Below are 19,573 nucleotides of genomic sequence, written 5' to 3' on the forward strand. Positions count from 1 at the left end.
ATGATAAATCATGTTTGGAACTTCCGGGGCTCAAAGTGTGTTTGGTCCCCCCACAGATTGGCACAGGGGCCTTGGAGGGGGGATAAGTTTGTGTGGGAGAGAAAGTGCCACTGAGGACCAGGGGAATGGTCCCCAATCTGGGGTACACCTGCAGCTGTTGTGGGACCAATGGGAGAGGTTGGTAAGGGGGGTGTGGCCTGGATCCTGCTCACCAGACAACCGGGAGCCATGGCGGGTTGGGGGGAGCTGTGGGGTTCTGTCTCTTCCCAGCTTGCTGAGCAAACACTGCCTGATCCAAGCCAGCTCCATGGAGGGGCAGCCAAGGAGAGGCTTCGTGAGAGCTCAGCCCAGAGGGGAAGTGAGGACACAGTGAGGGGTGAGCTGGGGGCCCAGAAGAGAGTGGAGAGGGTGTACAATATGTCCAGAGGTGGGAGACATTCACATGTAGGCCTTTACTGATGAAGAGACTATGGCCTCTTATGGTTGAGTTGGGCCGTGGGAATGCCAACCCCAGGCCGCCTGGGTCCTTCCTCAGGCAACGGGGGTGAGCCCCGTCCACATGCTAGCCCCACCCTGGCACAGCTGGCTCCAGGCCCTCACACGAGGTTGGCAGTCCCCTTGCCTCGATTTCCCTCCTCAAGGGCTTCATCCTCAAGTGTTCTCTCCCCAAGCGTTGGCAAGGCGGCTTCCTCCATAGTAAGCCAGGGGGGAAAAAGGACACCTTCTTCTCAAAATTTGTCCACAAAATTCCCAGACAGATTGTTGTCGCCTGGACATGAGTCACGTGCCCGCTTTGGAACAGGTTCCCATAGGCTGAGAGTAATAGGCTGTGTGGATTGGCCAGGCCTGGGATGTGTGCCTGCTCTTGGACTGGGGGGTGGGACGGGTGGGGGCCCCAGTGTCAGCCTCTCCCAAATGACAGAGTGCCAGGAAGGACAGGAGTTCCCCAGTGGAAATCTGGGAGGTCGCTGCCTGAAGAAGGGGCGCCGCCTCGGGACGCTGACAGCCGTTCCCTCAGACTGAAGCCCACAGAGCCAAGGGCCTTCCCCGCCCAGAAGTAACGAGCGTCCAGCCCCGCCCCCTTACATGCAGTGTAGAGCCGGGGTCCCCACATAGCACTTGGGGGTCGGTCAGATTCCGCTTCCATCTCAGCTGCCCAATCCCCGGCTGTGGGACCTGGAGGGAGTCATTTCTCTCTGGGCCCCAGTTTCCTCCTCTGTGGAAGGGAGGAACCTTTGTAAGAAGAGGCGAAGACACAGAGGGAGGCCGTGTGAAGACAGAGGTGGAGACTGGAGGGACGCTGTCATAAGCCAGGAAAAGCCAGGAGCCACCACAAACTGGAAGGGGCAAGGAGGGATTCTCCCTTCAGAGAGAGCGCGGCCCCGCCACAGTGTAGTTCCAGACCCCTGGGGCTTGGGGCCTGTGAGATGCTATATTTTGGTTGTTCCGAGTCGCCCAATCTGTGGCGTTTTGTTGTAGCAGTCTCAGGACAATAGTACAGCATCCAAAATTTTATTTATTTTTTATTTTATTTATTTATGTGTTCATTCCCCATGCTTCTCCCCAAGGGATCAGCCCCATGAGGCACCATGAGACTCCATGGGCGCCATCTGTTTTTGCCACTGCTGTGTCCCTAGTAGCTAGAACACAACCTGTTGCATAGGAGATGCTCACGAAACATTTGGCCAAATCAAAGAATGGCTGAATGCATGACTCCAACTTCTGGCATTCTTGGAGGACATTTTCTCGGCCTGGCCCCAACCTGCCGTTCCATTCAGGCCCTTCCCAGACCCTTCCCCCCAACCTCCCGGGGATTTTGCTTTGACAAATTGCAGTGGTGACAGGCCATGTTCCCATCCCCTTCTTCCCCCTAGACACACCCATTGTCCCTACAAGGGCAGCGCAGTCTAGTGGAGAGAGGAGGTGTGGGGACCCCAGAGCTGGTTTAAATTCTGGCCCCGGCTTGCCCAAGGACATCACTCAGACTGGTCCCTTAGCTCTCTGTTTATTTCTCTGGAAATGGGGATAGGATCACCATCCTTTCGGTGCCTAGAACACAGTAGGTGCTCAATAAATGGTAGCTAGAGTCAACTCTCCTTGGACATCCTCTCTTCCCCACGAGGCTGGCCTGAGTCTTTTCCTCCTACAGGAAGCCCTCCTAGACCTCTCTCGCTCTGACCCCAGCTCTCCACAGCTGACCCTCTGAATGGCTCCCTTGCTGCTCAGCACAGTCTGCCTGGGATCATTAATTCTCTTTTTGTGCATACGTGGCCCGTCTCCCTGGTTGCCTCAGCCGTTGGCCATGTTTTAATGAGGATTTCTCTTGGTGAATAAAGAAGTAGGCCTTTGATCTCCCTTCTGGAATTGGCTGTCTTTGATAGTCTGCACTGAGTAACTGCTGAGAGCCAGGCCGGAATTCAAGTCTGGGCACTGCGGCTGCTCGCTCTTGGACCCTTGGCAGGTGGCCTTCCTTCTCCTAGCCTCAGTTTCTCCTCAAGTGAAAAGGGCTCATGCTGAGCAGACATTCTGTTGTATGTAAATTAGCTCATCCATGAATTCAACGAAATGTCACCTTAGCCCTACTTCTTTCACAATATCCGCTTCTCAAATTTCAACTACAAATCGGTAATTATCCCCAGCTTACTGAGGAGGAAAAGTGAGGCCACGAGAGGGGAAGTAACTTGTCCGACCCCCTCAACCAGGTATGGGGTAGAGACAGGATTTGAACCATGGTTATCAAATTCCTAGTTTCACTTATTTCTGTAACCTCAAGCCAAGGTTAACTGGGAATGTTGTGGTCCGCTGGTAGCATCTTGGGGTGAATCAGAATCAGGACCTCACTGGGGCTCACTGTGCTCTGGGAAGGGGAAATCCAAGAGCTTCGGGCAGGAGGTCAGGTTGGGTGATTGAGATGGCGGTCCCTAGGGGCACAGGGTGTGGAAGGTTTGTCCAGGGAGGCCAGAAGAGACACCAGGATTTGGAGGAAGAAATGTTTCCAAAGGTGAATACAGTTCTTATGTAACTTCTCAAATCGCTGAAGTGCCCTGGTTCTTGGGGATGGTGTATGCGCTGCTGAAGTGAGCACCCTGGTTCTTGGGGTTGGAGTGTTTGTGAGGCCATGTACCCCAAGCTGGGTGAGCAGAGGAAGAAGGTCTACGAGAAGAGCAAAGAGTTGTCTGGGATTGACCCTACACTATGACCCAGACGGACAAGACCTGTCTGGGAAGCTCCCAGGAGAGACCCTGGTTCAGGGCAAGGGACATGCGGCTAGGTTCTCTGGGGGAAAGTGTGCCATGGGTGGGGGTAGGGCAGAGCAAGCCAGAGAGAGGACAGTGTGAGAGAGAGAGGAGAGACAGTGTGAGAGACAGGAGAGGTAGTGTGTGAGAGGAGAGACAGAGAAATGGAAAGCAAGTAGCAACATGATAGCAAGGAAGGCAGTGGGGAGGCAGAGGAGAGAGGAGAGAACCACAGACTCACTTCCATTCTCTGGGCAGAGCCCAGAGCTGGGGAATGGAGAGGCTGGGACAGTTTATAGGCCTGTTTCTACCCGAGCATGAAGACCCTGACCACCTCGCCCCTGTGTGACTCCTCAGTGGAGGGAGGCTTGTGGGAGTCAGGGCCAGATTCCCTCTGGGAGGAGAGAGGCTGGCTGGAGGCCTGGGTTGTGCTCTAGAGCTAGGTGATCTTCTGACAGGTGTGACCCCTTTCCTGAGCCTCAGTTTCAGCGTCTGTAAAATGGTCGGTATAGGGCTGGGGCGGGGGTGTGTGTGTGTAGAGGACAGCATCTGCCTCTGATATCCTGGATTCCAGCACTCCTGGGCTCAGGGCCTCACAGGGCTGGGAAGTGGAGGGTGGGGGCAGCTGGTCCACAGTCCCCTCTCTGGAAAGGATTCAGTCTGGACCTCAGCTGCTACCTCCCCTTCCCCATCCCAGCGCCTCCCTCCCCTTTGCCTGACTCTTTCTTCACTCTGCCAGATAAACCCCAACCATGGGGGTGGGTAAAAATGAGTCTTTGGGGCCAGCCATCAATGGGCAGAAACTCAGTGCTTCCTTCTCTTCCCATTTTGGGATCCGACCTGCTCTGGGCCATTCAGTACTGACTGTGGCTGCCATTATTGAGCACCTGCTGTGTGCCAGGCCCAGAACTAACATCTTGAATATGTCCTCTCATCGAACCCTCATAAACCCTTTCTGGGTTGCTGGGGCGGGGTGTAGGGAGAGGGTGGTTGGGTTATGGACACTGGGGAGGGTATGTGCTATGGTGAGTGCTGTGAAATGTGTAAGCCTGACGATTCACAGACCTGTACACCTGGGGCAAATAATACATTATATGTTAATAAAAATAATTTTTTAAAAACCCTCTCTGCCGGTGCCCACTTCACATTTGAGGGCTGGGGCAGTGCCAGGACCAGTCTGAGGATGTGAGTCTGAGATGGCAGAGCGGGCCCTGGGGCCCACCTCAGGCAGAGGCTGAAGCCGGGGCTCCCCAGACCACCACCCCAACTCTGGCACTACAGAGGGGCTGGACAAGCAGCCAGAGAGATGACTTTGGTCCCGGTTCTGCTCCTGCCCTCAAGGACATCACCCTCCTGCTCTGAACCCCAGCTTCTTCATCAACAAGATGGGACAAATAACGTTACCTGTCCCCCCTCAAAGCCGCTGTGAACCGTTCCACAACCAATAACAGCAAACACTGTGGGACACTTAAAGGTGAATTAGACACCATTCTAAGCGACTCTAAGTAATGATTTAATTAAATTAGGGCTTGGAACAACCCTATGAGGTGGTTACTATTACCCCATTTTACAGGTGAAGTCCTTGAGGCCCATAGAGGCTAACTTACCCAAGGTTGCCCATGGAGTTATGGAGGCTGGGACCCGGGGCTGGGGTACAGTCAGGACTTTATGAGGTCTGTGACCGCGGGCAGATCACCTTCTGCCCTGGGCCTCAGTTTCCCCATCTGTCCAAGGGTGGTTGTAAGAAAGAGGTGTGGGAGAGCTCTGGCTGAGTGAACCACAGTTACGCGGATGAGTGAATTGAGATTTGGCCCAAAGCTGAGACCCAGCTCTGCCATATAGCAGCTGGGTGACTCTGGGCAAGTGCCACCTTGCCGAGCCCATTTTGTCAAACAGGGTGCTGCAAGGAACACAGAAAGTCTGAGTACAAAGGGCCCCACTGAGGGCCTGGTGCTTAGGGAGGACCTTGGATCGCAGCCCCTCCCCTCCTCCCCTGTCCCCTTGCCCCAGCCTGGCGCATGGGTGTGGGAAGGGAAGGCACAGGGCAGGCAGGGATTAGCCCGGGGTCCCCCTCCTGGGGTGGTGCTTTTAACCGCCTTCTCTTGCCGGCTCAGCCCTGCCCCCTCCCAGGCCCTGGGCCAGGCCTGTGTTTGCCGTGGGGATCTGGGCCGGCCAGGCCCGTCTTTCATTCCCGGGCAGCTTTTGCTTGCTTTCTGCCGTGGGGCTGGCCGGCCGGCTATGCCCGGCTCCCCGGGAGCAGATGGGCCGCAGTGGGAAAGCGCGGCGCTGGCCCTAAGAGGATTGGCGTCTTTCTTCCCACCCTTTGTGCCGCTCCCTGGGGCCGCCTGAGCCCAGACCACAAAGGCCGCTTGTTTGACTGCCTCCGGGGGCGCAGGGGTCACAGCTGACAGCGGCGCCCTGGGAGACCACGGCACCCTGTGTGTGCTGGAGCGCCTGGGCTCTGGGGAGGACCAGAAGTCCTGGGCTCCCCCCCAAACCCGGGGTTAGCGGAAAGCATGCTCCCAGGCAGGGAGCAGGGGGTGATGCCTAGGACACGTTCAGAGAGGATCTGCGTCCGCACTCATCACCTCGTTGAGAGCCCGAGACCCGGAGGGGTTGGGACGTAGCCAAGTCACAGGGCAAGTTAGTGCCTTGCCCGTTCTTGCTCTCGGGGCCCCCACCACCCAGCGTTTCCCTTCCATCTTCAAAATGTGCTCTCCCTTCTCCGAGGGCTCATTCCTCATGAGTGTGGGGATCAGGAAAAGCTGCGGAAGGAAGGTTGGGGCCAGCAGAAACGGGAGGGACTTGGCAGGCTGGAGCCAACCAGGGAATGGTCCCAGTGGGGACATCAGACAGTATTTGGACAGGAATTATCTTACCGATGGGAGAATTATTGAAAATTGTTATTAAGGGACACCTGGGTGGCTCAGTCAGTTAAGGGTTGGCCTTTGACTCAGGTCATGATCCTGGGGTCCTGGGATTGAGCCCCAGGTTGGGCTCCCTGCTCAGCGGGGAGTCTGCATCTCCTTCGGTCCATCCCCCAGTTTGTGTGCTCTCTCTCCCTCTCGATCACTCTCTATCTCAAATAAATAGTTTTAAAAAAATAATAAAAATAAATAAATAAATAAATAAAATTTTTATTTAAAAAACTGCTGAGTGCATACTTTCTGGGGCATGCAGAGGAAACAGAGAACTAAGATCAGATCCTACCCTTGAGGGCCCTCGAGTGTGCAAGGGGAAGAGATTTGAGTGTAACCGGCTATAGACCAGGGGTGCTCCGACACTTTGGGGCAGACACTTCTGTATCGTGGGAGGCTGCCCTGTCCCACTAGTTCTCAGTAGCAATTCTGCACACACACACCCCAACTGTGTGACAAACCACCAGACTTTGCCAAATATCCCCTGGGGAGCAAAATCACCTTGGTTGAAAACCGTTGGTCTGGACATAATTCTGTCCTTTGTCTGTTCATGTGTTTGACGTGTTTGCCGGGCTCCGAAGGTGTGCGGGGCGCTCTGGTAGGACCTGCGGCTTCAGCTGTGGCGTTCCAAGTGTTCAGTTCGTGCCCATTACATTTGTCTGCTGGAGGAGGGAGTGAAATAATGTCATGCATGGATAAAACTGGGAGTCAAGGTGACCAAAAGTCTCCGAGAAGACATTTAGCCAAGCCAGGAAGGATCAATAGAAGGTACTGGGACAGAGAAGATGGAAAAGAGGGACATTTTAGGCTGAACAGCACGAGATGGCCATTCTGGATTTGTTCCCAGAGGTTCACGGAGTACCTGCTCTGTGCAGGGCATCTCCGAGGGCGCAGGTGGACGAAGACAGGATCTTCCTGCGTGCAGACGGGTCAGGGCACACAAAAAAGGGCCTTCACCCAATCTGGAGCCTGCAGAGGGATCAGGAAAGACTTCCCAGAGGAGGGGAGACAGGAGCCAAGCCTTGAGGCTGAGCAGGCAGGAGAGAGAGAGAACAGATAAGGAAAGAGGGCATAGTCCCCCCACCTCCTGCCTGCATCATCCATAGAGCTGCAGGGCGCCTGAGGCTTTGGGGGAAAGGCAAGGTGTCTGCTGGTGCAGGAGCATGGCATTCTGACAGCAAAGGGAGGCCGATGAGGCTGGAATGGGAAGTGGGGTGGAGTGGGACTCGGCTACAGAGCCTGGTTTTTTAAACTGGAGGTGCTGAGGAGCCATGCAGGGTCTTTGAGCAGAGGAGTACTTTTAGTTTAGAAAAATCATTATGGCTACAGGGAGGAGATGGGGTCTGCGGGGAGCAGGTGGAGAGTCAGGGCTAGAACTCCTGCAGAGGTTCAGGAGTGAGATTAGGACGTCAGTGAGTCTGGAGTGGAGGGGGCAGATCCCCACAGACACTAAGGAGGCAAAACATTAGGATATGGTCTTGAATGTGAGGCTGAGCGAGCTGGAGGCAGCATCTGGGCAGACTGTGGGTGCCTAGCAGTGCAGCCCTAAAACAAATCACCAGATTAGAAAAGTCAGATAAAAGACCGAATAGATAAAGTTATGTCTGTGAAATCTCAGAATATAAACTATTTTTGAAACTTTGCTGTCATGCATCATCTTTAAATATTAATAACCAATCTCTTTTAAGAGCTTAATGCTGTGCCAGGCACTGTTCTAAGCACTACGAGTGCATTAACTCATTAAGTCCTCACAACAGCCCCGGAGGCGAGAGACCATCTAGCATCTCTGTTTTGCAGAGAAAGACACTGAGGCACAGCGAGAACAAGGAACTTGCCCAAGTACACAGCTAGCAAGTGGCTGTACCAGGATTCGAAGTCAGGCGGTCTGGTTCCTGAGTCTTTGCTATCTGCTATTACACACCAACATGTAATTTGTTTAAAGTCTGCTTAACTCCAGCGATTTATAAAGTCCTGTAGCCTTAATATAAAAGTAAAAGAAGCAAAGACATTATGTTTTGTAGGTTGTGGAGGAATAGGAACTGGAAAATCAACTTCTGGAATCTCAGGGAAACCCTACACCTTGGCAGTGACTACCGCCACCTGGTGGCAGTGTACCCCAAATGGAGGTGCCATGATAAAGGCCAAAGCCCAGTTTATTTGGGTGTTGCATTTAAGAACCCCCAAGCCAGGGTGATGAGAAGTTGTTAATAGAGATACTACTGTTGTAAAAATGTGCCTTCTCTTGGACAGAAAGAAAGAAGTGAGGCTCCCAATGCCCAGCCTGTAGGGTGTGGGCTCTAAGGGACTGTGATTATGGTACTTGGGATTGGGGTTGCCAGGCCTCATCCACACCCCTTCACCAGTTCCCTAGACAACCAGCATCAGGCATTTCTGAAACAGCTGGTGGGAGCTAGGGGTGGGGTGGGGTGTTACTCTGCAAACATGGGCTGTACCCATGACCCCGACCTTCTAATCCTAGGGCTTAACTGACTTCATTAACTCCAGGGGGCTCGAAAGAGACCCCCCAAATCATTCTCTGTCAAACCACATTCATAAAAGTCCCATTCCTGAGGGTTGTGCAGGAAAACCTCCTGCTTAAAGGCAGGGGACTGGAGGTGGTGACCCTTGGATATGAACCGTCTGTAGGCTGGTGACAGGGCAGGATCGACCCCCCTGCCACTCCCTCTCCTCGCCTGCCAAAGGGCAGTGAGGGAGAAAACTGGGTGAAAGCAGAGCATTCTGGGTAGCCTGGCCAGGAGCTGAGCGGTCCAGCCTCCCACCCCCCACTGTGGTTACCATGACAACTGAGTGGGGGAGGGAGGAGGAGAGGAGAGACCACTTGCCCCTCAGACAATGGGAACCTATCCAAATCACCTTGGCCTTGTCTTCAGGGACTTGGGGTGGTCAGGAGTCCGGGGGTCCCCACACCTGGCAGTGACAGGATCTGGGGGAGTAGCCTCAGCTCAGGCCAGGACTGGCAAACCCAGAACAAGGGTCACAGATAGGATCCCTGCTCCTGAAAAATCCCAACCCTACCAGAGCCTCTTTCCTCCCCAGCAACCCGAAGAACTAACATAGGCTAATTCCAGGCAAAGTTCGGTTCATATTCTGAGCCTCCCCCCAATACTGAAGAAATTGACCTGGTAGTGGGGGTGGGGGGTGAGTGGCAGGCGTAGGGAGGAGGCAGCAGCCACTTTGGGGACAGGCCAAATATTTTATGAGTAATTTAATATCTGGGGCGCAAACCACTGAGCAGAGAACGCATCAGTGGCTGGGAGCAAGGAGCTGGTCTGGTCCTCATAATGCAGGGGAGAGGCCGGGTCTGACGGGGATGACGCCGGGCTGCAGGGAAGTTAACCCTCTGAGGGCCCTGGGAGGAAGCCAGAAGGCGGCAGGGCAGGCTTCCACTCACAGTGTACCCACCCGGCCCTGGATACCATACACTTCTGAGGGGCTGAGCACTTGAACTCGGGAGGGAAGGTTTACCCTGTGGAAAGGCAATGGCTTTGAGACGTACAGACCTGAGTTTGCATCCTGCTACGTGTGTGATTCCGGACTGATGACTCCACCTGTCTGAGCCTCAATTTCCTCATCCAGAAAATGAGGGTGGATGATAATGGCACCTACATCACAGGTAAGAACTCAGCGACGGCAGATACAAAGAATTTAGTCTCATGCCCCGGACACAGCAGGCGCTCAATAAAGATGCCTGCCCTCGTGACTCTGGTGCTGTGTGAACTTCACGGCAGCTCTTCAAGTTCCCAAACTTCCTTTGTGGGGCCCCCCCACCACCTCGCTGTGTTCCGGGGTCCCCCTCCCTGGCTCTGAGGTAGGGCGTGAAGGCCTTTCTTCACAGTCCACACAGCCGTGGCTGTGTCTCTCTTGACACATGATTTAGCACCTTCTCGGGGTTTCTGGGGAGGGGTTCTGTCCAGGCCCTAGACACAGGCAGGTCTGGGTGGGAATCCCAGCATTCTGGCTGTGTGACTAGGGATAGGCCCCGCAGCTCTCTGGGACTTCATGTCCTGATCCACGAAGTATGATCCGTGAAACACCTTCTCCCTAAGGATGCTGTTACAATTACAGTGAAAAGAGATCGCCCAATAAAGATGGATATTTAGGTGACCTGTCACACATTCATCGATTCATCACCAATACTTCAAGAGAGCCACTTAGGGGCCACACTATTTTAGTCCGTGTTCCGGCTCTGCCATGTACTAGCTGTGAGGTCTTGGTCAAGTTACGTAGCCTCCTTGTACCTCAGTTTCTATACCTGCGAAATGGGCCTAATACCAGTGATTGCCTCAGGGGAATTAAACAAGGTTAAGACATAGAAGGTGTTGAAAACGGAGCCGGGAACAAAGGAGGAGCCTAGCCAATGCCAGGGCTCTTATTCTCTGCTTCTGAGTTTAAGAAGCAGTTAAGAAAGCAGTCTTCACTCCCCTCCCCTGCCCTCATCCTGCTGTTCCTGGGTCTGCAGATGCAGGCGTCCTCACGTCCCATTCATCTGGAGCTCCAGAGGGGCAGGGTGCTTCACAAGGCCCCATGGCAAGTAGATGCTCAGGCCAGAACTTGAACCTGACCTCTGGCTGCCAATCTAGTGCTTTCTCTATGCCAGGCTCCCTCGGGGGGCCTGGCCATACGAATGCTCAATCTTTCTGAGTGTATGGAGATCCAGAGATGTGAGGGGACAGGTTCATAGGCCCACAGCCCATCATGGGGAGGGGCGGGATTCAAACCCTGGGGAGCTCCGAAATCCGAGCATGTTCTACGCTCTGTCTGTCAGGGCCTGCAAGGACCCGGCAGGCCAGTCTCTGGCTTAATCACGGTGCTCCAGAAGGTAAGCTCCCTATTTTACAAATGAAGAAACTGAGTCCCAGAGGGTAGAGTCACTTACCCAAGGTCACACAGTGGGGTCAGTGACTCTGGGACCAGTGCTGCTGAACCTTACTCTCTTCCAGTATCATTTCAGGAGAATCTCAAAGTCCTTACTAACCTGGATGCAATTAAAGGATAGTCATTGAGCACCTTTGTATACAAAGCGTGCAGCTTGATCTCCCAGTGTCCGTATTTTTGTTTTCCTGATTTGCAGTGGGTGCTTCCTCTGTGCCAGGTGCTGCCCTGGGTACTGAACGTTCTTTTTATCTTCTCAGTAGCCCATGGCACATAGATTATTGTCCCTATTTTGTTTTGTTTTATTTTATTTTAATTGTCCTCATTTTACAGATGAGGAAGCAGTCTCTAAGGGGACGGGGCACTCCGGGTCACACTCTTGTTCTGCTGGTTGAAGGCAGACTCCCCAGCTTGCCGCTCGCCGCAGGCTCCGTACAATCCTCCAACCCCGTGAACACCCCCGTACAAGCCGTCGATGGCCTGAGCCATGACACAGAAGGAACGAAGACATATTTTTCAGGTCTCTTTCCCTGGAAACCAGCTGGGGTGGGTCCCGGCAAAGATGACATTTATGTATTGTCTTTAATCACATTAGCCAACGCGTTCCAAACAAGGTGTGCAGATGCCCTCCTAACAAGGGCCCAGCTGTCTCATGGATACCCGGGACTATAGGGAGAATTGCCCCAGACATGCTGCCTCTGGACCCGGAGCTGCAGATAGGCCGGCCCCAGGGCAGAACACGCGCTCCCCAGCTACCAGCCCACACGGGACGGAGGAAGGGAAATTTGTCCCAAGGCGAGCCCAGGACCTTTGTGGCTGCAAAGATTTTTGGTCCCTTGCAGCCCATGCCAAGAAACTTCACAACAACAAATAGTTTCATTTTACAGACGACGATGCTAATATGTGTTGAGGACCTACTATGTGTTGGGTGTGGCGTGTGGTTCTTCATGACAACCATTCTTGGTTGTGTGCCTACTGTGTGCCGGACAGGCATTTTGTATCCCCTGACTCATTTCTCACACCAGTATTACCCAGTACAGCTCCATTTTCCAGAGCTCGGGTGACGTCCTCGCCCAGCAAAGCTGGATTTGAGCCCGGTGGGGCCCTTGTGAGAAGCCAGGAGGGAACATGCATGGAGCTTGGGGCGGGAACCTAGTGCCCCGTGCGCCTCATCTGCCTCTCCGGCCCTCAGTCCGCCGTGGTCCGTGTGCATCCTCCCTGCTCTCCAGATGCTGTAAGTGCTCGTAGGGACAAGCACGACCACATGGCATGGATGAGAAGACTGTGACGGGATGCCTGGGTGGCTCAGTTGTTAAGCCTCTGCCTTCGGCTCAGGTCATGATTCTAGGTCCCAGGATCGAGCCCTGCATTGGGTTCCCTCCTCGGCAGGAAGCCTGCTTCTCCCTCTCCCACGCCCCCTGCTTGGGTGCACTCTCTCGCTCTCTCTCTGCCAAATAAATAAATAAAATCGTAAAAGTTAAAAAAAAAAAAAAAGAAGAAGGCGGCTTTGTGATAGACTTCAGGAAAACAAGGTGGGGGAGGCAGGAAGGTCTAGGATGGAAGGGAAGAAGGGGGCTCCCAAGAAACACTGTTCCTTGTGGACCTGCACACCTGAGGGCGGTGCGTCCCTCTGGAGAGTCCTCAAGGCTCCCTTCCTCGCTGCACCATCAGGGTGTAACCTAGTCTCCGTTCGCCTGATGGGGGGCAATGGCACCCATGTATGGGTGGGGGGGTGTTGTGAGAATTAAATGGGCCCATTCATGACCTCGGTTATGTTTCTCCCTGCCTGCCTTTGTTTCCCCTGGAGTGCCAAGTCTTCCCATCGAAATTGCCCCAAGGGCCTAGGAAATATTATTATACAGCCTCTCCTAGGCAAGATATATTAATATAGATATAGATATAGATATATAATTTTTTTTTCTCTTTTTGAGAGGGAAGGAGAGATGGGGAGGGGCAGTAGGAGAGAGAGAGAGAATCTTAAGCAGGTTCCACACTCAGCGTGGAGCCTGATGTGGGGCTTGATCTCACGACCCTGAGATCACGACCTGAGCCAAAACCATGACCTGAGCTGAGACCAGGAGTCAGATGCGTCACCGACTGAGCCACCCAGGGGCCCCAGATAAGACATAATTTTGGCATTCCTTCCATTTTTTCTTTCTTCCTTGCATCGAATCATTTTCTGAGCATGTATGATGTCTATCTCCAGGCCCTGCACGCTCTGGAGTAAGAAAGATTCATCAGTCAATAAATGATTCTGTACATCCATGCTTTTATTCATTCCTCTGATAAACATGGATCTTCTGGGCTCTCTGCGCCGTGAGTGTGCCTGTCTGGCCTCCTTTGTTCCCGCGTGGGTCCTCGCTGTGTTCTGTGTAGGTGCGGCGGGGGGATAGGTGAGGTAGAATGGGGGACACAGCTTCTTCCCCCATCACCACCCTTCAGAACCCTTCTCCCTTCTCCTAAGGGTGTCCCAAGCTCCCCTCCATTTCCAATCAACCGGCTTGGGGTGGGCCTGAGAATCTGTGTCTGTCCCAGGCGAGTCCAATGCCACTGATCTAGTCCAAGCCCCTCTTTCTGCGGGGAAATGGGAGCCTCAGAGAGGGGTAGCGAGCTGTCTGAGGTCACACAGTAAGTCAGGTTCCAAGGCCAGACTAGAATTTGGAGCTCTTGATTTGCCATCCAGGGGGTTTCCTGCTCTGCCAGGTCCCCTCACTGTGGGTGTCCCTGCCTGGGTGGGCCCTGCCGGATTTCTTGAACAAACACCCCCTTTTCTCCTGCATCTGGCTAACAGGGTCGTCTATGAACATGCCTCCTGGCTACATGCAGAAATAAACGCAGCTCGCAGCTTGCTCTCCAAGGAGGGCATGTGTTTGTGTGCGCGTTGGGTGGGGGCGGTCGGAGGCAGGGCACCTGGTGCCCGTTGTCAGCAGTAGACCAGAGAGGCAGGGACGTGGAGGAGAAACGGACTGAGGCCCGCAATGCTCAGAGCAAGGGGTGCGCAGCAGCAGGAAACCACCTGCCCACGCTTTGTCCTTTCCTTTGTCTGCCTGCCAACTCCCTTGCCGTCCCCGTCAGGACATCATCACAGGGACCACAGTGGTAGCAGTAACAGTAAGAGGTTCACCACCAAGTGCTTGCCCGGGTATAAGAGAATTCCTGCTCATGGCCATCAGCAAGCGGAACCAGAGCTCCTAACCGCGGCCACTTCTAGAATGGTCCCTGGCCTAGTCCTGGCTGCTTCCAGAGTGGTTCCTGGCTCTGTGGCATCACCTTTTCCCCAACCCCAGCTTGTTAGAAAAAACAAACTCTCGGACTCCACCCCCGGTCCCTTCCTGAATGGGGATACGCATTTTCCCAAGACTCCAGGTGCAAATCATCAAAGCTTGAGGCGCCCCGTCCCTGGCAACACCTCAATTCTAATAGCAACCCGCCGGGAGCTGTGGCTCAGACTTGTGGAGGACATCTTGGGTGCCATGGGCTTTGCACATAGAATCTCATTTAAGCCTCATCAGCTTTTTGGGGTGGATAGGATTATCGCCTTCATGTTACAGATGAGCAAACTGTAACCCAGAGAGGTTAAGTACTCAGCTGGAGAACGCACAGCGTGTAAGTGACAGAGGTGGGATTTAAATACAGCGTCTCTGTCCTTCCACTTCCTGAGGCCCCAGGCTTGCCTCCTTTGCTGCATTTCTCATCTTGGATCCATTGGCTCGGCCTTCACACTGGGGGCAGTGAGCCTGCTCCATCAGAGTGACCTGGGGTGTCTGAGCAAAGTGCAGGCCCTTCCCCAGATCCCTCCGGATTCTGCGGAATCAGGATGTCTCTGATGGGGCCTAAACAGTAGCCAGTCTCCAGGGGATTTCGTTGTCCTACAGTCGGAGACCCTGTGCCTCTGATCACTCGGGGATTGCGATGCCCGTTCCACAGTCAAGAGTATTTCTGTCCGTGTCCCAAGGTTGGAACTCTGGGGACCGGCCTTGACTTGGGAATCCGGCGGTGGTGGGTTCAAGTCTTCCCTCCTCTTCTTCCAAGCCTAGAGCCATACCTGGGTCTAGAGAAGGTTGAAAATCAAGCCCACAGATGTGTGTATCATTTGCTAGTGAAGAATGGCTTTTACGTTTCTATGTGGATGAAGAGAAGTCAAAAGAAAAAAATATCTTGTGACACGTGAAAGGAGCGTAAAACTCTCCTGCCGGTGTCCATAAAGACCGCCTGGAACATAGCCGTACTCATTTATTTATAGATCGTCCACGGCCATTTCCGGGCGTCAGGAGCAGGGCTGAGTGGTTGCAACAGAAACCGTATTTATGGCCCAAAAAGCCTGAAATTGTTCCTGTGTGGCCCTTTATGGAAAAAGTTTGGCAACTCCTGGTCTACAGCAGTAATTCTCACACTTTAGCTCCCTCAAAATCACCTGCAGGGCTGCAGAAACACGGACTGCAGCCCCCCACCCCGTCCACACCCCCCAACTCCCGAGTCTGAGTCACCCAGCCAGGGGCTCGAGAATCTGCCTTTCTAATCATCTCCCAGCTGATGCTGGAGCCACGATTTGAGGACATTCGGGCTTCAAAGCTGACCTTTGGCCCCACCTGAGCAGCTCAGAGTGCAGGCTGGGAGTGGGGCGGTCTTGGGGAGGAGAGAGAGCGGGAGGTGGAGCTCCGAGGCCCATCTGAGCCCCTCTTCCAGGCTGTCCTTCTCGTGGTGTCTGCTCCCCCCTGGTGGCAGCAAACCTGGAGCTGGCCTGGCACACTAAGCCTTCACCACTGGTTCCTGCATTTGGAACGGCATTTCAAAGCTTTCAAAGTTTGCACGCACTTGCCCTTAGGGAGTCCACTTGCTGGAATTTAATGGGAGAGAAGAATCAAGGATGCCAGTTGGCTGCTCATGGCTATGCTGTTTGTAAGAGGGTAAAATAGGAAACCAAGGCCACACAGCTGCTAAGAAGCCCAGGTGGGACTTGAACTTGGGTCTGTCCCATTCGAGAGCGAGTGCTCTTAAGGGCAACACTGCACAACCCCTCGGGAGGCTTCGCACCTGCTGTAGCGGAGAGCGTGGCCTCTGGAGCTGGACTGCCTTGCGTTGAATCCCGGTTCTATTACTAACTGTGCAGTATGGGCAAGTCTCTTAACTGCTCTGTGCCTCAGTGTTCCCATCTGTGTAAAGGGAACATAATTGTAACGGTTACAAGACTCAATGTGAGTGCTCAGAGCCGTCCACTGTGGGAGCAGTGTCATTCAGCCCCCACCTGTCTTCTTCTTTGCCCTTTATCCTCCTTTCCTCTTCTTAGCGGGCCCCCGGGGTCTGGGGAGTAGGGGATAGAGCTGAATACGCGGACTGCTGGGTTAGATAGGCCTGGATCTAAATCCTAGATCTTCCGTGTGACATGGGCAGGTAACGTCCCCTCCCTGTGCCTCAACATTCTTATCTATAGAACAGGAGCAGGAAGATTAGAGCAGCTTTTTTTTTTTTTTTAAAGATTTTTATTTTATTTATTTGACAGACAGAGATCACAAATAGGCAGAAAGGCAGGCAGAGAGAGAGGAAGGGAAGCAGGCTCCCTGCTGAGCAGAGAGCCCGATGTGGGGCTCGATCCCAGCACCCTGGGATCATGAACTGAGCCGAAGGCAGAGGCTTTAACCCACTGAGCCACTCAGGCGCCCCTAGAGCAGCAGTTCTTGAAGTGTGGTCCAGAGAGGCTGCTGCAGCCCCAGGACAAGGGAGCTCAGAAGCAATTCTGATACCAGCCCCCCTGGGGACTGTGACACTCCCGCAGTTTGAGAACCAGCGGTTAGAACATCTACCTGTTAGGCTTATTACAATAGCACAGGAGAAAATGCTTTCCAGTAGCTGCTGTCATTGCTCCAGGCTTATGCCTTCTGGGCCTCTGCTGATGGGGCAGGCATATCCCTGCTCCAAAGAGGGCCAGTCGGATCCCCTCTGCTGGGATCTGGGAATTGGAGACATTAGTCTCTGTGTCATGCCTGTGAGGGGAAGGGCCCAAGTTGGTGGGCAAGGCCATTGTTTGGAGACATGCATTTTCCTCCACTTGCCTTAACAGTTGGGAGGGCCAACCTGCAGAGAGAAGCTCAGAGCTGAGACGTTTCAAAGGGAGACCAGATAGCCCTGGGCTGGGGTCACCCATGTCTGGATCCTATGTCCACAGATACCAGGCTGTCCTACCTGCTCCTGGGTTCAGTAGGACACCTCTGGCCTCTCCTGAGAAGTTCCTCCTTTGCTCCTAAGTCGGAATGAGGGGGTTTCTGTCATTTGCATCTTAAAGGGCTCTGGCATGTAGAGGGCTGGGAGTCAGGGTCAAGGGGTCAAGGGGGGTGTGCCAAGGTCAGGGGTCATAGGCCTGAGGGGAACCTCTTCCCTCCTTTCCCTTGCCCAACTGCTGGCCCAGCCAGGAGATCTGAGGTTCAGCCCCAGTCCTGTTCCCTCATAGGGGGCAAAGAGAAAAGGAGGCATCGAGGCAGTGATGGGCTAGGCCGGTCCTGAGAGCTGTCAGAGGTCGCCTCGGGGCCCCTCCGTTATCTTGGTCCTAGTTCCTGTGCTGAAACCCCAAGCATCTCCCCAGGGAGCCGTCGAGGTGAACCCTCCCCACTGGCTGGGAAACAGCAATAATAAAGGTGAAGGGTTTCCTTGTAGTTACGTTTGTGTACACTCACGTGTATTTAATGGGGTGGTTGTGGCGGGACACTCAGTGAGCCTTGGATTTCTGGCTGATCTGGGAGCTGACTGGGGAGGGCATGAAAGGGGCCCTGTGAAGAGAGTCCTGCCTGGGGTGGGGTTGCTGGTTCCAGTGGAGGAAAGGCTGCAGCGTCAGGCGTGAGAGGAGCGTGGGTCCTTCGAGAGAACCAGCGGGCTGGAGGCACCACTGGAGACAAGCGCTGGTTTCTGGGCCACAGCTGGCTGTGCCCGGGTCCTTGCAGCGAGAGGGGGTGCCCTGCGTGTGCTTGACACCTGCAGCTGGGTCCGCCCCTGGGCGGGGAGTACAGCCCTGTATGGAGGGATCCAACTGCAAAGGCTCAAGAACCAACCCCCAACCCCGCGCAAGGTCCGATGGGTTTGGGAGGAAGGTGGGGGGGGCTACGGAGAAGGCTTCACAGGCTCCAGCCCTCACTGTGTCCCTGCTGCTGTGTGACCTTGGGCAAATCACCTGCTCTCTCTGAGCCTCAGATTCTCATCTGTGAAAGGGGGAGAGCACTTTGCATCTCCTAGGCTTTGTGGAGGAACTTGAATGAACAAGGTACACAGAGCGATAGGGGCTCAGTAACTCCATTGTGGTGTGATAACTATCACTCCTTGAGTCAAAGACCAGGCAGATGCTTTGTACTGAAAGGGTTGAACAGCAAAAAAGAAGGCCCAGCCCCTATGAGAAAAGGCTGCCGGTCCCTGTTGGAGAGTCTGAGGTTGGGGCAGGTTGTCAAGGCCAGGCCTGAGGCCCAGAAGACCAGAAGCTATGCCCCGTGAACGGAGTCCTGAGAAACAGGCCAGTCTCCAAAGAGTCTGGTTGCTCTGACCCTCTGTAGTAGGCGGGAGTGGAGAGCCTTAAATCCCTCCTACCCCAGGTCAGGATCGGTCCTTGGTCTTGGTGGACTAGCACTAGAAGGAGGGGCTACAGTGAGCAGGTAGAGGGGTACGACAGTGAACGGTCCTATGCCTGTGTCCTTGGTCTTTATGGAGGGGCTGTGGTGCCCACTGGGCTCTGTGGGGGTTCGGTAAGTCCTGCTTTGCCAGGCTGGGCGGATGGGCTGGGTATGAGTGAAAAGCCCGAGGCAGGCTGTGTGTGCTCAGCCCTGCACATGTGAGAAGTGGGGCGGGGGGAGGTCAGAGGAGCCAGAAGAGCGAGCTCAGGGATGGCCCAGCTACAGGGAGATGATGTGACTTGAGTGGGGCTTGTAGGAGCCGAGGGGAGCTGTGAGCATAAGGGCTTCGAGGTGGGACAGCACAGAGCTTGCCTGAAGATAGAGGACCCAGTGGTCCCGAGTGGAGTCCTTGTCAGGGAAAGGAAGGGGTGAGACCGGAAGGCCAGTCCACGGAGAGCCTGGAGGGCTAGGCTCATGGGCTGGGAGTCTATCCAGTTGGCCGTGGGGAACCACAACAGGTTAGTGAGCAGGGTAGTGATGTTTGTTCTAACTGGATGGCCAAGTTTGTGCCAGGCTGGGAAGGGTTTCGGTGGGGAGCGTGTGGGGAGAATCAAGAGGGGAAGGGTCTTGATTTCACAGTCAGTTTAGATGTTACAGGAGGACCCTTTGATCCTTTGGGCAGGGGGATGTGATGTTATAAGCAGAAAACCTCTGTAAGTGGGGCGCCTGGATGGCCCAGTCGATGAAGACTCTGACTCTTAATTTTGGTTTAGGTCACAATCTCAGGGTTGTGGGATGGAACCCTGCATCAGGCTCCGTGCTCAGTGTGGGGTCTGCTGGAGATTCTCTCTCCCTCTGTCTCTGCCCCTCCCCATACTTGCATGCTCTCTTTCTCTCACTCTCAAATAAAGATTCAAAAGAAATCTTAAAAAAGAAA

This window comes from Enhydra lutris, unplaced genomic scaffold, assembly GCF_002288905.1.
Source record: "Enhydra lutris kenyoni isolate GAN:26980312 unplaced genomic scaffold, ASM228890v2 scaffoldscaffold38, whole genome shotgun sequence".
Classification (NCBI taxonomy): Eukaryota; Metazoa; Chordata; class Mammalia; order Carnivora; family Mustelidae; genus Enhydra; species Enhydra lutris.